Consider the following 6000-nt stretch of genomic DNA (forward strand, 5'->3'; position numbering starts at 1 on the left):
CGCCTTCACTAGCGTGAGGTCTGGGGGAGGAAGGTCCAGAATCGACCGCCTCTACATTTCCCGGGCGTACGTCTCCTGCGTTCCGGCAGCTTCCATGCGGCCGGTGCCGTGCACGGACCACCACCTGGTGTGGGCAGAGCTCGCTCCGCTGCGCGCGCGGGGGGGGTCCGTGTACTGGCATTTTAACAACCTGCTGCTGGAGGACGCACGGTTCCGGGATTCGTTTCGTCGATTCTGGGCCGACTGGAGAAGGAAGCAGGGGGGCTTCCCCTCCTTGAGGCTATGGTGGGATGTGGGCAAGGCTCACATCCGTCTCTTCTGTCAGGAGTACGCGAAGGGGTCGACCAAGAGGCGGGAGGCCCGGGTCGGGCGGTTGGAGAAGGAGGTGCTCGACCTGGAGTCCCGTCTCGGTCAGGTCGTCGAGGACCCGGCCCTGCGGAAGGTGTACGAAGAGAAGAAGGGCGCGCTGAAGGACCTTCAGCTCGTCGGGTCCCGAGGCGCGTACGTGAGGTCGCGGATCCAGCTCCTGCGGGACCTGGACCGCGGCTCCCCCTTCTTCTACTCGCTGGAAAAAAGACGGGGGGTCCGTAAGCAGCTCTTGGGGCTGCTGGCCGACGACGGATCTCTGGTCTCAGATCCGGAGGGAATCAGCGCGGAGACCCGCGCCTATTACGGGGCTGTTCTCTCCGGATCCGTCCAGCGAGGATGCGCGCAAAGTTTTGTGGGAGGACCTGACGAAGGTTGGCCCGGAGGGCGCCAAAAAATTGGACGCTCCGCTAAGTCTGGCGGAGCTGACCGGCGCCCTCTGCCAGCTCTCTAGGGGAAAGTCCCCGGGGCTGGACGGGCTGACCGTGGAGTTCCACAGGGCGTTCTGGGACGTCTTGGGGGGCGACTACGCGCGGGTCCTGGGGGAAAGTTTGGCGACCGGGGAGATGCCCCTCTCTTGGCGCAGGGCGGTCATTGTCCTGCTGCCTAAGAAGGGCGATCTCCGCCTCCTTAAGAACTGGCGCCCGGTCTCCCTCCTCAGCACGGACTATAAAATCTTTGCCAGGGCCATGTCTGCTCGCCTTGGCACCGTGCTGGCCCACATGATCCACCCCGACCAGTCCTACACGGTCCCGGGCCGGACCATCCACGATAACATCCATCTGGTCCGGGACCTGGTCCACCACTCCCAGAGGGCTGGTCTGTCGGTCGCCTTCCTTTCCCTGGATCAGGAGAAGGCGTTCGACAGGGTGGATCACGAGTATCTCTTCGGGATTCTGCGCGCATTCGGGTTCGGGACGCATTTCGTCGCCCGGATCCGACTTCTGTATGCCGCCGCGGAGTGTCTGATTAAAGTTAACGGGTCCTTGACGGCGCCCCTTCGCTTCGGGAGGGGGGTGCGTCAGGGATGCCCCATGTCCGGTCAGTTATATGCCATTTGCGTGGAGCCTTTCCTGCGCCTCTTGCGGAAGAGGTTGACGGGACTGGCTCTGCAAGGGCCGGGCGTGGAGGTGGTCCTCTCGGCTTACGCCGATGACGTGCTCCTCATGGTCACGGATCCCGCTGACTTGCGGAGGATGCGGGAATGCCAGCAGATTTACTCGGACGCATCCTCCGCCAAGATCAACTGGGAGAAATGTTCCGGACTCCTGGTGGGTCAGTGGCGGGTGGACTCCCTGCCGGAGGAGTTCAGGCCTTTCGCCTGGAGCACCACGCACCTCCTCTATTTGGGAGTCTACCTTAGCCCTGCCGAGGACGCTTGGCCGGCGAACTGGCAAGAGCTGGAGGCCAAAGTCACCGCTCGCCTAGGACGCTGGACAGGACTGCTCCGAGTGTTGTCCTACAGGGGTCGAGCGCTGGTCATAAACCAGCTGGTGGCCGCCATGTTGTAGTACAGGTAGGTCACTTTGATCCCTCCCCCTGCGTTTGTCGCCAAGATTCAGAAGAAGCTCATCGACTTCTTCTGGGACAAAAGGAAGCACTGGGTCTCTGCCGCGGTTCTGTGTCTCCCGCTTAGGGAGGGTGGTCAGGCGCTGGTGTGCCTTCGCACCCAGGCTGCGACTTTCCATCTTCAGACGCTGCAGAGATACCTGTACGTCGAGAATCCTCCGAGATGGTGTGCGCTGGCGACGTTTTTCTTCCGCCAGCTGCATGGCCTCAATTACGACACGCAGCTCCTGTTTGCGAAAGTGGGCAGCAGGCGTGCCGGCCTGCGGGAGCTGCCTGTCTTCTACCAGGAACTACTATGGGTTTGGAACTACGTCGCTTCCAGGCGGAGCTCTCCCCCGTCAGGAGCGGCGGCTCTCCTTCGGGAGCCACTGCTCAGGAATCCGCACCTCCACGAACACGGGTTCGGGCGGCTGGCGGAGGGTAGGGCTGTGGCTGGCAAGGTGACCAGAGTCGGGGACCTGCTCGATGGCGGAGGAGCGGGCTGGATGGCGCCGGAGGAGCTGGCGCGGCGCCTGTCCTGGGCCAACGTCCGGCTCGCGGTCAAAACCATCGAATCGGTAAAAGCGGCACTGGGCCCCGACTCCACTAGGTGTATCGAGGCGGCTCAAGCACGTGGGGCGATCCCGTCCGAGCTTACCCCAGTTCGGATGGAATTCCTCATCGGCGCCCGGCCCCGAAACTCCCCTCGGGAACCGGCGCCTCACAACTTGAGCCGTCTCGAGGAAATACCCTCCGTGCCTTTTCATTCCGCGCGGAGGGGTTTCCTGTACGGGCTGCTCCTGCACACTCTCCACTTTGCCATCTTCGTCTACCGTCCGGTCACGCCTTGGCGTGGCGTTTTGCCGACCGGCGGTAGCGGAGGTCCCCAATGGAGGGCTCTCTATGCGGGAGTCCTCCCTTGTTCCATCGGGGACTTGGCCTGGAGGGTGTTGCACGGAGCGGTCCCGTGCAATAAGGTTTTAAGTAGGTTCACGGACTCCCAGGCCGCCTGCATTTTTTGCGGCCTGGAGGAGTCCGTGTTTCACGTTTATATGGATTGTGAGAGGTTGCAGCCCCTCTTTCACTACTTGAAGGGGCTGCTCCTCGATTTTTGGTTGCACTTCAGTCCCACGCTCTTGATCTACGGTCACCCGGTGCGGAGGGGAGCGGACAGGTTGGAGGACCTCCTTGTGGGCCTGCTCCTGGGCCTGGCTAAAAGAGCCATCAATTGGTCCAGGCAGCGGGCGGTCGAGGGGGTCGTCCAGCCGGATTGCCTGCATCTCTTCCGCGGCCATGTTCGCGCCCGGGTGGCCCTGGAGATGGAGCACGCGGTGTCCGCCGGTACGCTTGAGTATTTCCGCGACCGATGGGCGCCGCGGGGACTGGAGTGCATCATCAACACAGAAAACCAAATTTTAATTTGATTTGTTAAGCTTTAGTTGAACTTTTGTTTATTTACAGTTGAATTGGGTTTTATTTTTGGGTCCAAATAAAAGAGTACCCTCTGTTCAGCTGCAAGCACGAGCAGAGGGAGCAGCCAGACTTTGGAGAGTGGATTAAAGTGGTGGTCCCCTGACCAGGAAGAGGAGGAGAACGTTGGACCACCACCAACTCCACCATCATTACATCAACTGAGGTGCCTGGAGAGAGAGGACAGAGGAGGAGAAGGAGAAAGGAGGCCTACATCAACATCAACCAGAGGAGAGGTCTTTTCTATCACTGCCTCCCCAAATTGGCCTCCACTTCAGGAGAGGGAGAGAGGGGAGAGAAACTAACTGCTTGAAAGGAGGGAAGAAAACTTCATCCGGAACATCTACAGGTGGGTGTTATTTGGGGCACTCTCCCAAGACTTTGTATTTTAGGTGGGGGGAGAAAAGAAGAAGCAAGGCCGGATCATCAAGGGGTGTAGTGTGTGTGTGTGTGGCTCTTGTTAAAAGCTAGGCCACACACACCACTAATTAGCATCCCTTCTATTGCCTGCCCTGGGAGAGCTTGGAGCTGCCCAAGGTGAAGTCCTTAATTTAATTTAATTACATCATTAAGACCTGTTGCAGGACTGAGCCTGGGCTTCTCCAGCTTTTCCAGGTGAAGACGTCTTCTCCCCCTGCCAGAAGACCACCACCACCAAAGACTTTTTCCATCGGAGAGTGCAACCCTGCCAACACCCACCCACCATCCTGAGTGGCAACACTGCCCTTTGCGGCCTCCCTCCTTCCCACCCCCCCACCTCTCTCTCTCTCTTTGTCTCTCTCTGCCTGTCTTTCTAAGGCACCTTAGTTTCATCTATTTTATTAATTGCCAATTGAGCAGAGGGGAGAGGGCCCCTCTCCCAATTTAAATCAATAAGGAGAGAGGTGTGTCCTCATTTTAATCAGCTCCCTCTGCTCAATAGAGGACAAAAAAATAGATATATACACCGAGGCCATTAACACCTTCAGGCCTGTGACTTGGGGTGAGTGTAGCCCTTAAAAAAAAAGCACCCCAGAATGGCGACTGCGTCTTCGCCGGTGGCGGGGCCAGCTGGGACCTATGCGAGAGTGGTAGCCACAGCCACAGCTGCTCCCGCTGTTCCTGCTGCCCCGTCACCTTTTCGATTAATAACAAAAAAGCTTGGGGTGAAGAGCTACATTCACCCCACTATGACCATCGAGGCCTGCGTCAAGGCCATGACTGGGGTTGTCGGCCCCTCAGCCATCGTCGCGGCCTCGAAAATGTATGGGAAGGCTGTGTTCTTCCTGGGGTCGGAGCGGGCGGTGTCCCTGGCTGTTGCCAAGGGGCTCACCGTGGGCGGGACCTTCCTGCCGGTGGATCCTCTCGAGGCCACCGCGCAGAGGATCATTATTTCCAACGTCCCGCCCGATGTTCCTGGTGAGCTCCTCCTTCCCCATTTGCGACAACTTGGGGAGGTGAGGTCGGGGATCACACCCATCCCGCTCGGCTTCCGGGAGGCCAGAGTTCGCCATGTCTTCTACTTCCGGCGCCAGCTGTTTATCCAGCTGGCGCGGGAGGAGGACACTGACGGGGCGTTCGTCGTCCTCCACGAGGGGACCGCCTACCGCGCCTTTTGGACGTCGGACGGTGTGAGGTGCCATGCCTGCAGGGAGGTGGGGCACATCAGGAGGAACTGCCCTGCCTCCAAGGCCGCCGGATCATCTCGTGCGGCCGAGGCTGGCGCCGCCGCCGCCGCCCTTCCCCCCGGATCTGCCCGCGCGTCAAGTACGTCTGATGCGCGGTTGACGTCGGGGGCCGATGCCACCAAGGCCTCCGGCGGGGGGGAGGGAGCGTGTCCGGCCGGAAAGAAGGCGCGGGGAAAAAAGAAGCACCTTAGGGCGGGTCCCCCCGTGGATGGCGAGCCCTTGCCCCTTGAGCCCCTTACACCCGCGCTCCTCGCGGAGTTGATCAGGGCAGATGTGAGCGGGAGGGGCCTCGTGCCCGAGCCTGTGGCCGCAACCGCCGCAGCGGTAATGCCAATACCTGCGGCCGGGCTTGGGCCCGAGGAACCCGACAAACCTGCTCCGCCGGAGGGAGTCGAGGAGGAGGCCTTTGCAGACATGGAGGTCTCCCTCGCTCCCTCCGTGCTAAAAAGAAGGCGCGACCCCCCTGGATGAGGAGGAGGACCGGGAGGAGGAAGGTCCCTCCGAGCAGGGGGAGTCGTCGCCCGCCGCGGGTACTGCGCCCCCCCCCCGCAGCGCTGTCGTCATCACCAGTGATCGGCAGGGGTTGCCTGTCCCTCGGGAGGCTGAGGCAGATGTGTCTGTCCAGCACGTGCCTCCCGGGGATGGGGATGAGACCCTGCCCGTGGGGGGGGTTGCGGAACAACCCGCGGCAGTAATTGAAATTGACCTTTTATCGGTGCCGTTACCCCTCGCCGGGTCGGGCAGCCTGGGGGCTGGGTCGGGCGAGCTCGAGGATAATGAGCTCGCCCAATGCGACCCGGACGTCTCCCAGGGGATGCTCGTCCTGGTAGAGCTTTTAATTCAAAACCCCCCGTCCGCTGGGTCGGAGGTTGGTGGCGGGGAGGAGGATGGCCCCCTGGCTGCGTCTCTGGTGCCGGACGTACTGGAGGAGCTGGAAATTGTTCTCTCC

The sequence above is a fragment of the Somniosus microcephalus genome, chromosome 8 (genome assembly GCF_052327205.1).
Source record: "Somniosus microcephalus isolate GS21.2 chromosome 8, FLI_Smic_1.0, whole genome shotgun sequence".
NCBI classification, from domain to species: domain Eukaryota; kingdom Metazoa; phylum Chordata; class Chondrichthyes; order Squaliformes; family Somniosidae; genus Somniosus; species Somniosus microcephalus.